The sequence below is a fragment of the Cyprinodon variegatus genome, unplaced genomic scaffold (assembly GCF_000732505.1).
Source record: "Cyprinodon variegatus isolate N-32 unplaced genomic scaffold, C_variegatus-1.0 Scaffold80, whole genome shotgun sequence".
Lineage (NCBI taxonomy): Eukaryota > Metazoa > Chordata > Actinopteri > Cyprinodontiformes > Cyprinodontidae > Cyprinodon > Cyprinodon variegatus.
The window spans coordinates 85,778-105,212 of NW_015150533.1; the positions used below are offsets into that span (position 1 = coordinate 85,778).

At 36.2% G+C, this 19,435-nt stretch overlaps 1 protein-coding gene across 1 annotated transcript in view; it reads left to right on the forward strand.

The window, feature by feature from the left end:
* The window catches only part of LOC107083665 (receptor-type tyrosine-protein phosphatase S-like), a 272,199-nt gene that overhangs the window by 48,084 nt on the left and 204,680 nt on the right, over positions 1 to 19,435 (forward strand). The window contains exon 2 of the mRNA XM_015373047.1: positions 16,674 to 16,754. The gene's annotated coding sequence lies outside the window, so the exon portion shown is untranslated. The remainder of the gene's footprint in view (positions 1 to 16,673; positions 16,755 to 19,435) is intronic.

Below are 19,435 nucleotides of genomic sequence, written 5' to 3' on the forward strand. Positions count from 1 at the left end.
GTCGCAACCTAATTTCTAAAGGACAGATGGAGATAGAGAAGTACACAAAATGTGTTTGTTTATTTGATGGTGCCTGACCACCATTTTTTTTTTTTTGTTAATATATATATATATATATTTTAAGGTTTAACCGTGGGGTCATATAGGCTTAAAAAATAGAAGCACCTGGTCTGTCAGATTTCATCCCGTATTACTGGCTAAGAAAAAGATGGCATAGCAAGAGCTAATTGTCCATGAGTTTTAAGGGCAGTCAAGCTGATAAACTCTTTAAATCCCTGCAAAAAAAAAAAAAAAACAGATCGCAAGTAAATATGTTACACTAATGCTTGATCACAGCAAAGTGCTTCCTTTTAAGAGCCAGCTACAAATCTCCAGGGATCAAGAATCGTTATTGTCATTACGAAGCCCTAATGAAATTTTGTTAAGACACCCAGCTCAGAATACGCATAAAACCAGACATACATTAGATGATAATGCTGGACCTCAAGTTTCCATTCAAATTTAATTGTGCATCAGAAAAGTATTTAGACCTCTTGATATTTTCAATGATTTTAGCACTACATGAACAAACTAGAAGCCGAAGAGATGCTTATAAAACCAGAAACGTGTCACATCCCTTGACTTTCTGTCCCCTTTGGTAGTTTTTCAATAATGGCCTATTGTGTGTCATTTAATCTCAGTATAAAGGCAGTTGTTCAATGGGGACATCAGAGGTTTATTGGAGAACATTAGTGAGCAAACATCACAATTAAAAACACTGATAAGAGTTGGATGATATAGAGAAAAGGGGTTAGATTAAAACAGTATATTGCATACAGATATGGTATTTTACAATAATTTAGAGTATGTTTCAACTTCAAACCTGCTCAGCCTGATGCAGATGGCCACTGTTATTTTCTGGGATGAGATGCTTTCATTTTTGTGTTAAATATCCCCTACAATATACAGTAAAGTGTTTTTATTCTGATGGCCTTGTTTTAGTGCATCTGTTGTGATGTTAAAGAAGGGCCACAACCATCAAGCTACTATTTACTCCCTAACAGACTTGGCACAACCATTCATTAAACTTTGCTAATTACAGCAAACTAGAAATTTCTAGTTGTATTGAAACAAATAAACTAAAAGTATTTTCTCGGTAAGTAAAAAAGAAACATAATGAACCAAATGTGTTATTTTATGAAGAAAAATGCCCTAGTCCATTTTTTCCTAACCCAATTTCTCTACATTTTTCTGTTTGTTGTTGTTTTGTGTGTTTGTTTGTTTTTTCAGTTTAGCATTGATTGTGTAATTTATTGCTTGGCAGGTAAAAAAAAAATCACTCTGGCAGATAATACAGAAAAATGAAGAACATTTCCGTCGTGGTCAAGTCTGAGAAGCAATTTCCCACTACAGAGGCTTTTCACTTAATTGTTCTCTTCAAAATTTCAACTTGAACTAAAATATTAATTTAGAGTCTTGTTTTTCTTCTGTTGTTATATAAATAAGATGATCTAAGTTTATTTTTGAGTGATTGGTTTTATAGCTTACCCAGATGAGATGTTCCAATAGCCCAGTTTTAGCCAAAATAAGATCTTCTAATTCCCTTTTGGCTGCTGAGGTCTTTTAGCAAACTGGGGGCTCTACAGGAGAGACAGGGGTTGTGGGAACAGCGTCTCTCTGGTCTCAGTCCTAATTCTGCTATCCGGCTCAGTCGGATAAAGAGCCCACCGGCACAGCCTCCAGTGTTTCAAGTCTGATTAATCTTCTGATTAGGTTAATCCAGCAATGCTTTGTGGAAGGTAGCCATCCCCCTCTGGAAAGCCTCCAGTTCGAATCTTTCCTTTTTCCCCTACAGGTTCTCATTGGGTCTTTCTCTGGTAATCTTTCGGCTTAGGTTAAAGGTGTTGTTTTTCATCACATGCCTCCTCTCTTGTTAAAAGTTTCATGAAGTTCTCTTCACATCCTATTTGATCTTTTCTAAATTATCTCAGACATTGAGTTCAGTTTATTTTCAGCTGCCTGGGTTTCGGCAACACAAACGCATTGTAAAACCTGTGTTCAATACAGGTTTTTGTGCAAGGAGACAAAAGTTAATGAAAATCAGTTTGATTGGAATTCTTTATTACATGCCACTGCACGATACAATAGGACTCTTTTGCTGATTTATCACCAAAGTCAGAGCAATGAATAGAAGATGTTAATGAAGGTCAGACGGCAAAAGGCTTTCTCTGGGTTCATAGTGAGGTGGAGTCTATTAAATATCCCCTGCCAACACATATAATCTCTTTCTGACGCACGCATACATACACACATGCTAAACACAAACTCATTTATATAGCCCTTTGCTGCTTAATGATTAGAGGAAACTTACTCAACATTGTCTCCTGTTCCATTGGATAATGTCTTTGTTGAGTTTCTGCTTAATTAGCCTTTTTGCTCTCTACACTTTCCTAAAATACACAATAAATAAAATGTGCTGAGCATATATGCAGTCCTCTGGGGTATTCAATAGTCCATTTATTTATACTAATCATGTATTAGAGAGTGCTGGTAATCCTGGTTCTTTTGGAACAATGCCTTTGTCTTTATGTGGGAAGTATACTTGCTTAGTTTGATAGTTGATTTGAGGGTAATTTAGATATGTTCATTGCTTGAACTTTTAAGGTTATTTAACAGTGTAAAAAAAACAAACTTGGATAGTTTTTTGGGAAATAAATACATAAATTACTAAGTGAGCAACATTACATGCTTTATTTGTCATGATAAAAGAGATACCTCTGCCCTGTATAATGATAAATACTCAACAGGCATATATTTCATTGATAAAAAAAAAAAAAAAGATTAAATTCTGTTGATTATAAAAAGCTTTTGGAAATTATGAGTGTGGCATAAAATTAACATTTCAGTCATGGATAAAAAGGTATCTGGAAAATCAACAACAGTGGGTTAAACCAGAAAATGCAGAAAAGGAAATAAACATACTTAAAACATGGTTTGCTGTTAATGAATTCTCTCCAAACACAGCAAAAGACAAATGAAAACGTATCATGCATTACTTATACTTTTTTCCATTTTAACTGAAAAAAGTCAGGTGAGGATGTTAAGGTGGAAAAATGGTAGTCCTTTTGCACTTTGTGGAGAAAGACACTGTCATGATCTGCCACTCTGCACATTTTCATTCATTATGGGTTGTCAGCAATGCTTTATTTTATGTTATTCTGTTTTGTCAAGATTTATATAATTTTTGATATTATTTATTCCTTGGTCTAGTTTTAGTTATTTTTTTGTCTTATCCTTAGGTTATGTTTTCTATGGCTTCAGTTATCTTCAATTACTCCTCTTATCCTCTAGTTTTCACCTTGGTTAATCCTTATTTTGTAGTCATTTTTTATTCTCCCTATTTAAGTTCTTTTCTAGTTACTGTTAAGCCCCTGGTGCCCTTCTCCATTCCCCTTGGCTCCTTTCTAGCTGCTTCTGTCCACACCTGCTCCCAATTAACTGATTACTCCACTCTTGGTTCTTTCTCCAATATATAATCCCCCTCTGCAGTTCATCAGTGCTCCTCATGTGTGTTCTCCCTGACGTCTCCTGTTTTTTTGGGTTTCTGTATTTTGTTATCCTTTCGATCAACATAACATTTGCAAGAACCTCCCTCAGTTTCAGTCTCTGCATTTGGGTCCTCTAAAAACCTCCACACAAGCTGACAGACATGATACCAATAAGCACGTCTGAGTGGCTTTCATGAGTTGATGCACTTTGTTGAGGAAAGTTTTAACATACCTTGGAAAGCAAACAGACCCACCAGCTTGGTGGCTCTAAAATACAGCTACAGTATACATCAGTTACTGTACAATTAATCTACACAAAGTGGTAAGTTAAGTCTGAGTGTAGCAACATGTGCTGTCTTTAAATGATAGTTATTGCAGCTCTGTTCATTTGGGGATAGTAAGTGTTTCAAATATTTTCTTCTTTTTTTTCCATTCAGGAACTCAGTAGTGTCTTGTTTTGCTATATTGTATATATTTAGGTTTTGAATGTGCAGGAAAATCATGTTTTTGTTTATTTAGTCAGCATCTAATAGAGCTTATTCAGTAAATAGTTAAAATTTAATGCAGTGCTTCTTTTTGTAAGTTAGCATATTGTCAAAAAAAAAAAAAGCTGTTCATGTTATAAAAAGATCTTGATTCAAGAGAATATTTAGGATTTTCAAAGAATGGCAACATATTAAATAATTGTCAAATGATAATTAAAGGCGATCAACTTTGCTCATTTATCAATAACTTGCATACTTAAATCAGATCAAGCTTGCTTACCAGACTTTTGACTTTCACTTTGTTGGTGAAAAGCGGATAACCAAAGGTTTATGATTTTTATCAGCTATTTGTGCCAGACCATACCACAGACACATTGGGTTTCTTGTGGTCAACAGAAAGAGGAAAATAAATGTATAAAGAAAATATTAAAAGTTGTTATATAAAGAAATGAAATGAAATGGAAAAGATAAAATATAAATGTAACACTGATATACCATTAGCAGGTGAGATATTATGGAGAGTATCTGTTAACTATAAAAAAACAACTAAAAAGTTTGGATGTGCTGTGCATTAAATAACACACAACTTGGTGGTTACATATTCAGATAGAAACATATTGCATAAGCATAGTAAGGCAGTATTCAGCATGTACTGTTATTCAGCAGTTATTGTTTAGCCATTGGTCTGACTGTGGCAGGAAAGAAGCTGTTGAAAAAGCAAATTGTAGGAAGTCACAGCAAAATATGTCATTTTCATTTTTATAAAGAAATATAAATGTAGCATTGAAGATTGTATGAAGATTTGGTCCAAAGTAACAAATAATTAAATTCATATTCACGTATGAAAATTCTATGAAATCGGTAGAATCAACAAAATATATTCGCTTAGATATACCCAAACAGAATCAGGTATCTGGGCACTTTGTCACAGTAAATAGCTAGAGGCCAACACAACAATTCTGCCCAGCCAGTATTCTCACAGTTAAACGAAATTCTTTCTTACATCATGGTGCCCTGCATTTCTCCTTTTGGGAAGCAGCGCCCACGGCAACAAGCATCACTTCTAAGTGGTAGTGTGACAGAACTCTGGTTGGATATCGCCACTTGTAACCACGCCGCTTCAAGTTACACCGGGCACCAAGCTAAAAGGGTTTAAATTTTTAATTTGTGCTGGAGAACAGAGATCACATCTGGGGAGTATTGCATATCTGTAATTTATTTAACAGTCCCACAGAGGACAAGTTATTTTGGAGACAGAGAGCTAGTAGCTAAGCATCCGGATGGCTGTTTTTGTTCTTATTCTGTCTCTCTCTCAATCTTTCTCTCTCTTTCCCTTTCTCTGCTGAAGGGGCTTATAGGTGAACTTCAATCTGAAGTGACCTACTCTCTGATGTTGAGAGGCATTGAATTATTTGTGTAATAGACCCCAAATAAAAGTAAACAAATGAGCCTTTCTATCCATAATTTCCATAGGAGCTACTTCTATATCTATGAGAACGATGAAACACAAGAATTCAGATTAAATATCATCATTTTACTTGAGTAAATGATTTTTTAGCTATGTCAACCTATTTAGCTTGACTTTAAGTAATTGCCAGTTTGAAACCAATGTGTGATGTGTCCTTTTTGCTTGTTTGTTTAATCACTATTCTTATTTCAAATGGGCCTGATTAACAATAATAGGTGTGGCTGATGCTTTTTACTTGAGCGGCAGCAGCACACATGCATCCAACAATCTAGAGTAATTTATTTAAAAACAAAACTATCAAAGCTGCTACTTATCCACTGCTGTGTATGCAAATGTTAAAGTGGGGTAAAAGAGGGAGGGGGCAATGAAAGCTGGTGGTGGCATGCTATCATAAAGTTCATCCTTAATGAGTATGGATTAGCAGGGATGATCCAGGCTTTGCAAAACCCCTGGTCCACGGCTGGTGAGTGTTTTTGTGTGTGTTTTCATGCACATATGTGTGTGAACTGATTCAGGGTTACATCATAAAACAACTCAAAATCATTTAGAGATCTTCTCCACAATTATTAGTTGGGATGTCTTTCTGTGCAGGTACATTTCATTCCTTAGTGTGCATGAATATCACAAAGTGATCTAACTCTCCTCCCTGCTAGATGAGTCTTAGGGGTGATTAATATTCCCCAGCAGTGATTTAATTATTTGAAAGATTTGTCTGCATGAGGGAAATATTTGCTGATCTCTCTTTCTGAAGTTTCTCTATCTTGAGTTAACAATATAACTTCTACAGGCAATTCCTGGTCAGAGCACAGCTCAGAGAGAGAATCAGAGAAGCTTGTAACCAGTTTCAATTTGTATGCTGGATGCTTCAGTCACATCTGAGTGAGGGGCATATGAATGGATAAATCTCCTCTCTTCAGCTGCAGCTAGTGATGAGCTTTTTGAACTTTGAATTGAACTGGGGAGGCCAATCAAAGGCCAGCAGGCAAATGACTAGAAATACTGAGATGTCCCCGAGAACAAATGTTTTAAAAGTGCCTGCAGTATAATTTAATCAACTCCAAGCGAGGTTTTTTTATACATAGCAATATTATGTCAATATATACTGTTGGTCCAATCCAATCCTAATTACCCAGGCTCTAATTCTATCCAAATTATGTCAAGGAATTGTACATACAAACATATTTTATTTAATTAAAAACAATGCCTTAGGAATCAGTCACTCACAAAATTTTCACTTTGCCATATGTTTGTGAAAAATGTTGTCAAATCAGCCAACCATATGACATCAACTTACTATATTTAGGCATCTACAAAATTGTGAACATAAAATGCTAAAGTTTAAATTAGAATGGATCAGAACGCTTCCTGATGCTTGATGGGTTATTTAATAATTCCAAAAACTGTAGATCTGTTGAAATATTTACAGAGAAAGGCCAGAAAAACAGTAAAATATTCAGGATGAGCCAGCCTAGGAAATGTCAGAGGTCAGAGAAGAATGAGCAGACTGGTTCAAGGTGATAAAAGGAGTTTACATGTGTCGTAGCATAGGTATACAATCTCTGAATGTACAAGCAGATGTGTTCAGCAGCAGAACAGCAAACTAAGTGCCATAGATAAGAATTTGCATGCGCTCATAAAAATGCATCACTTATTATAGTCCAGTGAGTTTGAATTTTAAAAAAAATGCTCGTCAGTATGAGATAAAATCTGTTGTTGTATCAATCAATCACGGCAGAAATGGTCAAACCAAATAAAAGGTCCAGTGTACATTTTACAATAAAAAGCTGGGTCAATGTAATTTATGGTGCAGTTGTTTTGGCACTGCAGCTTTGGCTCCTGCTAATTTAATGATTGATCATTGTTACAACATCAGCAAAACTGTCAGACTTTTATTTAATGTCTTGATAAAGCTGATTATTTTGGAAAATACACGAAAGGATTTTTTTGTACGATTCCGACCACACAGCAGATGCTCTACAGTTGTGACTGGACAGAGACTGATTTAAAAAGTAGGCATAAGCATGAGCCCTCAGAGATGATTTATAATAATTAATCCACTATGTCCAGGTCTCCCTCCCACCCTCTGTCAGTTCACCACACAGAGAAAACACACTCCAACTGTCCCTAACCATTCAGGCTTGGGAACACAGCTGTGACCACCTCGGCACCTTTCCAATCCAATGTCACCAGCTTTCCGATTGAAGGACATAGCAAGGGATTTAGTCAGTCTCCATCTCTCTCTTTCTGTCCCTGTTACTCCCTCACAGCTCCACAATAGAATACACACTCTACTTTATCATGTTCATCATTTCAGGAGCCATTAACATGCGGGCCTACAATAACATTATTTATGGAGACATTAATATTAATATCGACCTGTGTGCTGTCAAGCAAGCTGATTTACTGAGCTTTGGAATGCAGGGCCATGTTGAGGTGGCAGGTGTACTAATTGAATATCACTCACTGGATGCCAATAGACACACTCTTGCCACTGACCAAGCACACAGCGATCAGCAAATAAAAGGGACCAAAAGACTTACATGCCTGGACTCGGTCCCATTGCAAGCATTAACTAAAAACTACTGCCGCTATGCCGGTGTGCACCAGAGGTTCTTTTAGGCAGCCTTGCATGGAATGACAGATTGTTTAATGACAGCATATAAATATATTGGACTATTTAAAAATTATCAGCTCAAAACAGGCTGCGTTAATTAGGCTTCATTTAGAGAATCACAATGCAAATGTAAAATGTCTTTCACTTATATTCTGACCCCTTTTTTCACATCTAGCCAAATTATAACTACATAATATAGCATATAGAGTGTTGGCCTATAGTGGTTAGAGCAGTGCGCTTGTGCTCTGAGATGGTTGCATCTACAGCCTGCACTCTGGGTTCCTGAGCAACACCCTGATTGCTCCCTGGGTGCCACACAATGGCAGCCCACTGCTCCCCAAGGGGATGGGTCACAATGCAGAAAAAGAAATTTCCCCATTGTTGGACATCCATCCATCCATCCATTTTCTGTCATGTTTTATCCATGCTGGGGTCGCGAGGGTTGCTGGTGCCTATCTCCAGCTGTCTATGGGCGAGAGGCGGGGTACATCCTGGACAGGTCGGCAGTCTATTGCAGGGCAACACAGAGACAAACAGGACAAACAACCATTCACACACACACTCACACCAGGAGCATTTAGAGAAGCCAATTAACCTAATAGGCATGGACTGTGGGAGGAAGCCAGAGTACCTGGAGTCAACACAGACTACAACATGATTTTGAAGTAAGATAACAGTGATATGTCGCTTGATATGTCGCTTGATGTAAAAGTGCGGAAAGCCTGAGTTCCTTTAAATCAAGACTAATGTCAGAGTCTTGGTTTGTTAATTTCAGTTTTTCATGGTTTTCCATTTGTTGTCCTCTGCTGCCCTCTTGTGTCCTCTTTCCCTTGCTCTGTTTTCTGTTCTGCCCTCACCTGTTTTCAATTCCCTCGTTAGCCCTCTCTTTGTCTCTGTTCCCTTTAAAAACCCTCCCTCTTCAGTTCCTGTTTTCTGGATCCTCGTCTAACGTCTGTCTGCTTTCATCGTCTCTTCCTTGCTCCTAGAGTTTTGGTTTACCCCTGATGTCTCCTTGGTTCTGGTGCGTTTGTTATTTTCTCTTGGATTTTGATTCCTGCCTCAGTTCCTTTGAACCTTAATAAATCCACTTAAATTCACCTATGCCTACTGGCCTCTGCATTTGGGTCCTCCAAACCAACACCGTTTCATGACAACTAAAAAGACATTTGTTTAGGATTGCCTTTGACTGTTCTAGTTAAACAGTTCAACTGAAACATATTTTCTTTAGTCCAATTATTTTTAATATTCTTTTTTTGTTTCTGCATTTTTTTTATTTTATTTTATTTTTTTTTTCCTACTTGCTTTGATTCAGTTTAACCTTCCTGTATTTTAATCATGTAAAGCACTTTGCTTTGTCTTTGTACTGAATTGTGCTATACAAATAAATTTGCCTTGCCTTGATCAGTATTTTAAAATAATAATAAAGAAAATAGATTATTAACATTGTGATTATTTCATCTTTACTCCAAAACAAAATAAAGTGCAATTAACTGTGTTTTAAGATTTCTAATTAGTGAAATAGATCAACCTGGAAATAATTATTATAAATATTTTTTAGCCTGCATTACTGTTAGGGTCTCAGTAGTGTTAAGTGGATCATCATGTATGGCTCATTCAAATGAATAAAAAAGTGTGCAAATAATCTGAATGGAATAATTGTATGCTGTTAAAATAATAGATAAAAAAGTTAACATCATAAATCATTTAGGTCTCAAGAAGAGTGAAACTGAAACATGGATATAGTGGAAAGAAAGTTTGCATAATACCACAAACTAACAAAAGACTGTTAGTTATAACTAATTTAGTAAATAATTTGTTAAATTGGTAAATGTATTTACTAAAGATTTTTAACAATTTCTTAACATTAATTACTAAACAGGTTTTGCAGCTGAAAAACTTCCAGTTACATTTTTAATGTCTTTCTTACTCATTGTTCTCTCTTCTGTCACAGCCTACAATACTAGAATATTATTATTCCACTGTTGCCTAAATATAAATTATAGACGGTGCAGTGGATGTACGGTATTAAATATACATTCAGAATCAAATATGCATTCTTGTGATATATATATATATATTTATTTTTTTCATCAAATACATCCCTGGTTATGCAGAAACCATTCATTGAAGTCCAAGCAGGAAATATATGATCAGATCTAATTTGATTTATTCATTAGCCTGAGGGTAATAACTACATCACTGAAAATGCTGTTTATAAGCGTTTATGTATTCATTTATTTCAAAATATACAGGTTTACATGCAATGCTTTTTCAATACAATAAATAAATAACTTTCTTTTGTTGAATGATGAAGAAGATGCATTTAGACTATTTTAGCTTCCATTAAATGATGCACCCCATCAGCTTGTTTTGCTAAAATATCTTTAAGTCTAAAGCTGTTGTCCTGCACTATGAACTTAGACATTACAAAGAAAAATAAGGTGTTTGGAAAATGCTAGACAAAAATAAATGCATTTTAGTGGCACTGCATTAGGGTGTAAAAATAAAATTGGAGCAAAATGTTTTATTTGTGTTTTCCACTGTATGGGGATAGTTATACATGGTGCCAGAAATGATCAAATAACAGACACATGCCAGATCTGTGACCATTTTTCTAGTAGCGCAGCCTGAATGGTGTGAAACAGGATTTCAGCAATTATGTTATTATTCACTGAAGTGATACTTTTACCGAGCCTTAAAATAGACCCAACTGGTGACTGCACTTTCACCAAATAGCCTTCAGTTGTAACAGTAATTTTCACGGGGGTCAGGTTTTTCTGTTTCTGTCATTTAGCCTGTGCTTTGGTCAGGACCTCCTCAGGCTGAATGAATTTGGAAGGTTCCCATTGCTGTATTGTTGACAGCTACATACTGTATCGACAATATTATTCACTTTCTTGTCATATGTGCCACATTTAGTACTGCAAAGCAGGCATTGCTAGAAAGGTTGTTGAAATAAGGAAACAAGATACACTGTACTGTAAAGGTAGAAGAGCTAATAAATAAAAACAATGATGGGTCTGTCGTCTCTCCCTGCTCTGTTAAGAAAACCACATTTACTAGTTTTCTGTAGATGCTTTGTGCCAAACATGAAGAAAAATAGATTCATGAGAGCCTAATGTAAGGCTATTAGCATTCATTGCCCCACACTCCCCACATGTGATTAAAGAATCGTTTTACATTTTGGAGGTTTATGAAATAGCAAAGCCAGCCAAAAAAGCAAAGCGTTGACAGGGGAGGAAAGAAAACTAAAATAGAATTGGGACAGGTTCTTATAAAATAGTAAATTTTTGAAGGGCATTTACTTCATGGCAAGATATCAAACAAAAACAAGGATGCAAAACTGATTTAAACACGTTTTTAAACTTGTATCACCTCTGTTTGTACTTCTATTTTGACTTTAGAGTGATACATTTTTAGCGTGCCACTATGAAACATGGAGACTGATTCACCTTATGAGAGCAAATTAAAATGTTTAACTTGACATGCAAACTTACTTATAACCAACTTGTTGAAAAGCAACAATTTGCAGCAAACAGCCTGCTGTACACTAGTTTACATTAAATAATGTTCAATGCTGCCAGTCTTTTTAGACCTTTGTTCATGTTCAGTGATGGGAAAGTTCCTTAAAAAGGGTAAATAGTTATAGTTATTTCTCCAAAAAAGTAACTGTGACAGTAACTAAGGAAAGTATGTATGTGGATGGTTAAGATGGTAAAGAATGTTGTTTTTCTTGAAGGCAAAATCTCCAAATCTAAGAGACATGCTGTTTTTTTCCTAATAATTTAGTTTACCTCTCTGCTATTGCAACTCTGACTAAGGTTGCTCAGTACCTTGCTATCCATGAAGGCACAAGCATTATTGCAGTCATTTGAACCAACCATTTCTTGCAGTTTACCTTATGTCTACAGTATTGCACTGTTAATAAATCTCCCGTATATTTAGCCAGCCTTCTTTAAACCTGATTCAGGTACAACAATTGTGTCGAATATTTCTTTAATTATCCCTCTGGGCCTTTGATGCCTCCCCCCTGGTCCAGCCATCTTTTCATTACTCTTCCCTGCTTTGCTCAGCTTCCTTGACATCTGCTGTTGTCGTCCGTCATCCTGACTTACCTGATCTTGTCCATCACTGCCTTTTCTTTTAAACTCAGCTAGTTCTCCACCTCCTTCCTTTTTTTGCCTTTTCTTTCTACCTGGCACATGGCACCCTATTGATCACCCTACCTTAACATTTCTCTGCTCCCTTCCATTTACACCTCCTCCATAGACAACTAACACCCGTTCTGTTCTCCTTACACTGCGGCAAACATCTATTTTCAACTTGGAGGATAATGCAGAGCGAGGTAGTGGGTGGGTGACAGTAAAGTGAGGACAGGGAGACGTCAAGTGCTGCCATGGCAACATTATTCTTTTGTCATTAAAAGAAAAAAAGGACTTTACTTTTTGCACACTGATAGGTAACTGTGTTGACATTTTAAAATCTGTTTGAGATGGCTAGTTTTTGACTTTTTTATGCTGCAGACCTTTAGAGTGTTAGGCAGAGAAGGTCAGCACTGTGTTTTTCTTGCATGTGTGCCGTCAGATTTAGTTTACAGTGTTTATTCAGGACCTCATGGTTCCTCTTATCTGAATGCACCTTATGTGATCACATTGCTGGGGAAAAAAAACTACATGCTCCCGATTTCGGATCACGCATGTTTTCATTTCCCAATTTGCCATGCACCATGATGCTCGGCCATCTGTCTCAGCACGGTGACTAAACTCAATGCCAGTGTGTTGCAGGGTCATGAGAAAACAAACCAGAACTGCTTTCCACATGAGCGGAAAAAGAATAAGTTAACCCTTGTTTTGGTACTGGGGCATAAAGGCAGCTCAGTGTGGTCATTGTGCTTTACACCTTTATGTTATTATAAGAACTCCAGGAGAAATGTTCCCTGACTTAACAGTTGACACAGAATATGGTTTAGCTTTCGTGGTATTTGGCTAACCCTTCATTCCGGCTGATAAATGGCGTCTTGCCCAGCAGAGGGAGTGTCTTCTGCGATGGAGGAAGCGGTAGTGCAACAGCATGTGTGCACTGAATAAATGCTGTACATTAAACAAATTCCCCATGCTCATCTTGGCAGCAGGCATGTGGGAGTATTGCAGACATCGTCGGGCGCTTGTCTCTTTTTTTCTTTGCCATGTCTCACAAAAACACATGGAGGCTAAGATTTACAGTTTTTATACAGGTAACACATTGATTTATATGGGATTTAACATGCTCTGAGATCTAACTTACCTTATCCCATTTGCTCATCGCTGCAGTTGGTATACCTGGGAATTGTACTGCAACCTGCTTGTTAGTTGACATCGACTCTAGCAAGAACCAGCCGAAACCCCAGTGCACAGTACATTTAGAAGAAAAGATTGTGTTGATTTTCAGACTTGAGGTAATAATGTCCACAGAATCTGGTGTAGGGGGAATGTCTTTAGGCAGCGCCCAGTTAACACAACAGCAGGTGAGAAGGGAAGAAGTCAATAACATCAGCCACAGATAGGAGTAAGAGGAAGCTGTTATCTCTGGGGTCAGACCATTTTATTTTCCTGATACAAAGTAGCATCAAGATGACTGATGTATGGCAAGATTTGATAGGGTATTTTAGTCACTTTATATATATTTTTTAATTGATATGCCAATAGCTCACTCAGGTTATATAAAGCTATGCACTTGTTTTTATGAAAAACATTTCTTTGGGTTATTATTTGTTATTTTTAGATGATAGATAGATAGATAGATAAATAGATAGATAGATAGATAGATAGATAGATAGATAGATAGATAGATAGATAGATAGATAGATAGATAGATAGATNAGATAGATAGATAGATAGATAGATAGATAGATAGATAGATAGATAGATAGATAGATAGATAGATAGATAGATAGATAGATAGAAAAGGGAGGTGTACGATTATATTGAGGTCAAACTACAAGTTTTTTATTTCTGTAATATAAAGTTTAATTAATCAGGATAGAGGCTACTGAAAATTACACAATCTGTTCTGTTTGTGATGTTTTACATGTTTTGGTTATTTGAACACCCACTTACAAAAACATAGATCAGTCCTTCCTCAAAAGTCGCCAGTTTTTCCAGAACACAGCATACATTATGGCTACATTGTGGCTTTTATCCACTGTTTAGTTTAGAGTTCCTTTTCAGATTAATTTAGTTATTTTTAAAGGCTTGAATGTTCTTGCCAGGTTTTACCTCTCTGAGCTGCTTCACCCAAACTCCTGGTCTAATGCCTAATTTCTGCTTATCATCTTCCCCTAAAGGTCCCAAGTTCTAATAGAAGGCTTAGAGGGGAACAGAGTTTTTAGTGTTACTGCTCCTACTTTATGGAATTACCTCTTTGTCCTATTAAACTTTTCTAAAAAGGCATTTCTGTACTATGGCTTTTAGCACAAGCTGAGCAATTCTGTTTGAAATCCTTATTTTATTGTTTTCCTGATATTAGTTGCTCCTTTTATTCTTCTTTCCGTGTTATTTGTGTGCAATTTTCTTGATTTTACATGATATGCAGCCTTTTATTGCAGCTGCCATTGTTTTAAAGTGCTCTATAAATAAATAAAGTGCTAGCAGTGGTAGTAGTAGTAAGTAGAAAAAATAAGTATAAAATATATCAACAATTTCTTTGAATATATTTCTAATAAGGTGGATGAGATTTAATTCATATCACATGTCTGTAACAAACTGAGCTATACGCAAGTACAAAGAAATAAAAAAAAAAAGTTTCTCTATTAATTAGGACATTCTGAAAGCTCTGAACATGTTTGAAAAGGATCCGTTACTCAGAAAAATAGGCTTTTTTGGTCACGAAAAACTTCGAAGTTCACCTGAATAATGAAACTATTCACATGCATTATTTAGGTGAGATTTTAACCCATTCTTATAACCATTTAATTTTCAAGGTCATCTGGATTTCTTCATTGAATTAGATTCTTTTTTTCGATTCAGTTAATTTACTGAAATATTTCAAGGGCTTTTGTTGTCTTTGAAGCTACCGTAGAGTTAATGGGCTAGGTAAATTATCTTTGTAGATTCACTTAGAATCATTTACGTATCTTAATTCTTCAATCAGTTATACTCTATCTGTCATTACAATATTTCTGAAAAAGAAAACATATTGAAAAACACAAAAACCTGAAATGGTATTAACACTTACAACCTTTACTGTGGTTAATTTGTTTTCAGTGTGATGTGAATGCCTCCCTTACAAATCATGTATGCATTGACATTCAAATATTTAGGTATTGATCTCATTTGAAAAGGATATGTTCTTGGATTTTATGAACTAATCTTAATTTAAAAGGAATTCAGTTGGCTATTCTTCTAGCAGCGAAGACTTGTTAGTATGTGTATAAGGTGAAATTGCACTTGAGTTTGTTACTTGTTATTTATATGGTTAAATTTGTCGTTGCTACCCGATTTTTATGAAGCTCTGTGGGAGTGCTTCTTGGTTTTGGTAAATGCTTGTAATTTTTGTTCTGACTCCTCTATCAAGAACTGTTTAAGTGCTTTAAGCAATCATTATGTGCTGATTGTGCTATATTTTTGTGACAATAACCCTTGTAATTGGCTTTTAGTGTGGGCCTAAACCAGACAATAACTTTCACTGAGAGGAAGTAAGATTTTTTTTTTCTTTTTTTTTTTTTCCTTCGAATTTTTGAAGCTTCTTTTCTTGTTAACTACAGATATCCCAATGTAATATCTGAGGACATCCCAAAAAGTTTAATGTTGTGAAAATGCTTGACTTATTGTAAGCCCAGGTTGCTTTGCTCAAACTGTCTGTATCGCACACAATCCACTCATTTTAATGGTTCGAGCCAAACCAGTTTGCCCATCTTAATAATCTGTGCAGCAATCTTTGTAGATCTCCCACAACTTGCCACCAGAAGAGGGAACAAAATCTGAACCTTCTAAGCAGAATTTCTTGATTTGATAAAAGCGAACACAGCTGACCTTTGCATTGACATGTATTCAGCGGTTTATGAGTGGAGAGCGACATTTTCGACGTGAGAATGTTGACCTTACTGACAATTTAACTTCTAGATTTAGAGTAGCTCATAGAAATACAAGATTACACTATGGACCCATTCTTTGCTTTTCTTCATCTACAAGTACAGCTTTTGGGTGATTATCAAAACATGTATCAGTCATGCACTCACCCACACTGTTACATGCTTCCACAGATTCTGGTCAGGCTCATTAGAGATGTGAAGGAGAAAATGATCTAAAAAAAAAATAAAAAAATGAAAGAACAGAGGCCAGGAGGGATTTCATGCAGATTCGCACTCCACAGCTCTCAGGCAATCAGCGGCAAGCCTCCTCCTCAGCCGAGAACTGTCGTCCTCTGGTCACAAAGGGCAGGGGATGGGAGAAAGAGGGAGAGAAAAAAACCATCTCTTCATTTGTTGAATTCCCCCACCTTGCACTTGAGTAGGCAGTTCATTTGGTAATCTCTTTCATTAATGTTTCTCTTTCATTTTTCCTTTTCTCCCTCTGTCTGCCATGTCTCTGTCCACTTTAAAGGTGCAAGCCAGTGAGTAGGAAGAAGAAGCAACAGAAGCAGCTGAAGATATGAGGCTAAAGAGGTTTTGAAACAACTCAGCGGTAAGTGGGCCAACAGAAATATTTTCACAGCACTTCAATTTTGGTGTTCTTTTATACGTAGAACTTTACATAACAACCAATTCCCGCATCGCTCGACAGAGGTTTGTGCTTTTATAATAATGAGAACCCTCTGACATTTACCAGCTTAGTTTCTATATTTTTATACTACTTTACCTTTCTGAGTTTGTGTTCTTGCATTGTCTTGGAAATACACACATGATCAAAATTGTTGGTACCCCTTGTTTAATGAAAGAAATACCAATAACGTGAATCTGACAAAAGTATCATAATAATATATATATATAAAAAAAAAACGTCAGAAAGGTTTTAAAATATGAACTCAGAAAACAGGAGAAAAGAGTGAAAATAATGTGGCCAAAGGGACATGTTAAATTAAGGTGTCTCCACTAATCTTGTAATCAGTTAGTGAGACTATATATAGGGCGACAGGAAGTCACTGTACTGTTTGGTGACATGGTGTGTAACACACTCAACATGGACCCAGGTGTAGTGAAAGAAACAGTTGTCTCAGGCGATTAGAAAGAAGATTATAGACAAACTTGTTCATGGTAAAACCTATTGGACCATCTCTAAGCAGCTAAATGTTCCTGAGAGTACAGTTGCACAAATTACTAACAAATTTAAGATTCATAGGACTGTTGCCAAACTCTCTGGATTTGGTTGCAGAAGGAACATTTCTGATAAATCAAAGAGACAGGTAATAAGAATGGTAAGAGAATGGTAAGAACATCGAAAAATAGGGCATAGGGCTTTGAATCCTGAGATTGTGAGTTCGATCCCCCACTCCCACAGACTGCCACTCTGGGTCCCTGAGCAAGACCCTTAACCACGCACTGCTCCCCGGGTGCCGCACAATTGCAGCCCACTGCTCCCCAAGGGGATGGGTTAAATGCAGAGAATTAATTTCGTTGCTCTGTACTTGTGACAGTGTAATGACAATAAAATTGAATTATTATTATATATATTACTTAGACTTTTACAGATTCACAATCTCCTTTCTTCATTTATTTGCATATAAAAAAATACGTCTTCGTATATATGTATACCCAATATGTGTACAGTGTGACAGCTGTGGCTAAAGTCAAATTTATTTTCCTTTTTGCACAATCAAAATAAAATAAAGCAGATTCTGACTCTTATTTGTTTTTTTGTTTTGTTCTAAAAAATTGTCACCACTTTAAAAAAAAATAGTATAGGTAGATGTTGATATAGATAGTGGCTTTTTATGCTTTGGCTTAGGTGGAAAACAGTGTCTTTAGCCTTGGTTAGATGAGGGCACTTTGAAAACAGCTTGGAGCTAAAAGCAACTGAGTTTTTATCTTAATTATCTAAACAATGCTTAAACAGAGCTCTGCATTAATCCATTTGGAGAAAAAAATAAAGATAAAAAGAAGGTTTGATTTAAATTTAACTGGGCGCCCACTACCTTTTCTTGTTCTGCTTTGTAAAGATGACCATGACATGATGCACACCAAACTGTCATCTTCCTTCACACATCCCTTCACACATCTCTCGGCTGAGTTAAGGCTGAGACAGAGCCATCATCTACCTGTCACAGCGGACTGGCACTGAGGGGCTCCTCCTGTGATTCCAAATTTCAAAAGAGGCGCTGCTGTTTTGTTCAGGAATCCATCACCCATTAGTTTAGAGACATAATGCATCCAAATGCCGGAGACTTATTCCCACACAATTTCCTGTAATCTCTCTCCGCCGGTGCACACTGCTAAGAAATAATTTAAGGTGCTGCTTGAAAATAATTTTTTTTTAATATGTAGCATTTAGAATCCCTTTGAGATTAGAAACCCTCTGCTGTCTGTTGTAAATAGAGCGGACTGCTACTTTAAATGGTAAGCATATAGTTTATGGTTTAATTTTCTTTGACATTATTTGTTCTTTAGCCTCTTCTTGGATATTGATACACCACATCCAACAGTGTGAGGAGATAAAAAGGCCATCACAAATTAAATTAAAGAGAAAATGTTAATATTAACATTGTTTATTGTTTGGATAATAAGCTTTACTATGTATAAACTTAAGTTATACACTTACAGTATGGTTTGCCTATTTTCTTTCCTACTAATCTGTACACCTTCACCCCTCTCTGCAATGGTTCTTACTTATTTAGATATCATGGCACAACATCAACATAATTTACTTTCACAATATTTTGAAACATTTTAATATCACAGCTTCAGTGTGGTGGACAGCTTTGCTACAGTTGACTTAATCGCCTTCATGTTAAGGATACTCTTATTTCCATATCAATGTTTTATTGCCAGCACTGGTGTAGCAGCAAACATTAACAAATTGCAAATGAATTTGTGCAAATGAGTGTCAGCACAGATACAAGTCCAGGCATTGCATCTCTGTCTAATGCACATATAAAGCAAGGCTATTACTTCAATTTCCCAGTAAAAAAACGACAGCAAAACAATATTACTTTTGATGCACTTTGGAACAGTTATTAGAAAATAACACTTTATGTAACACTGACTGAAAACAAATAGCAGTATCAGTTTGCATTTTTTTTACAGTAGCATGACCACATACAGCAGTCAGTTACAAAAAAAAAAAACTGTTGTTGCAACCTAATAGAAACTATCAGCCTTAAAATGGTTAAAAGTTAATTGAACTAAACATAATAAAATACAATTTTAATG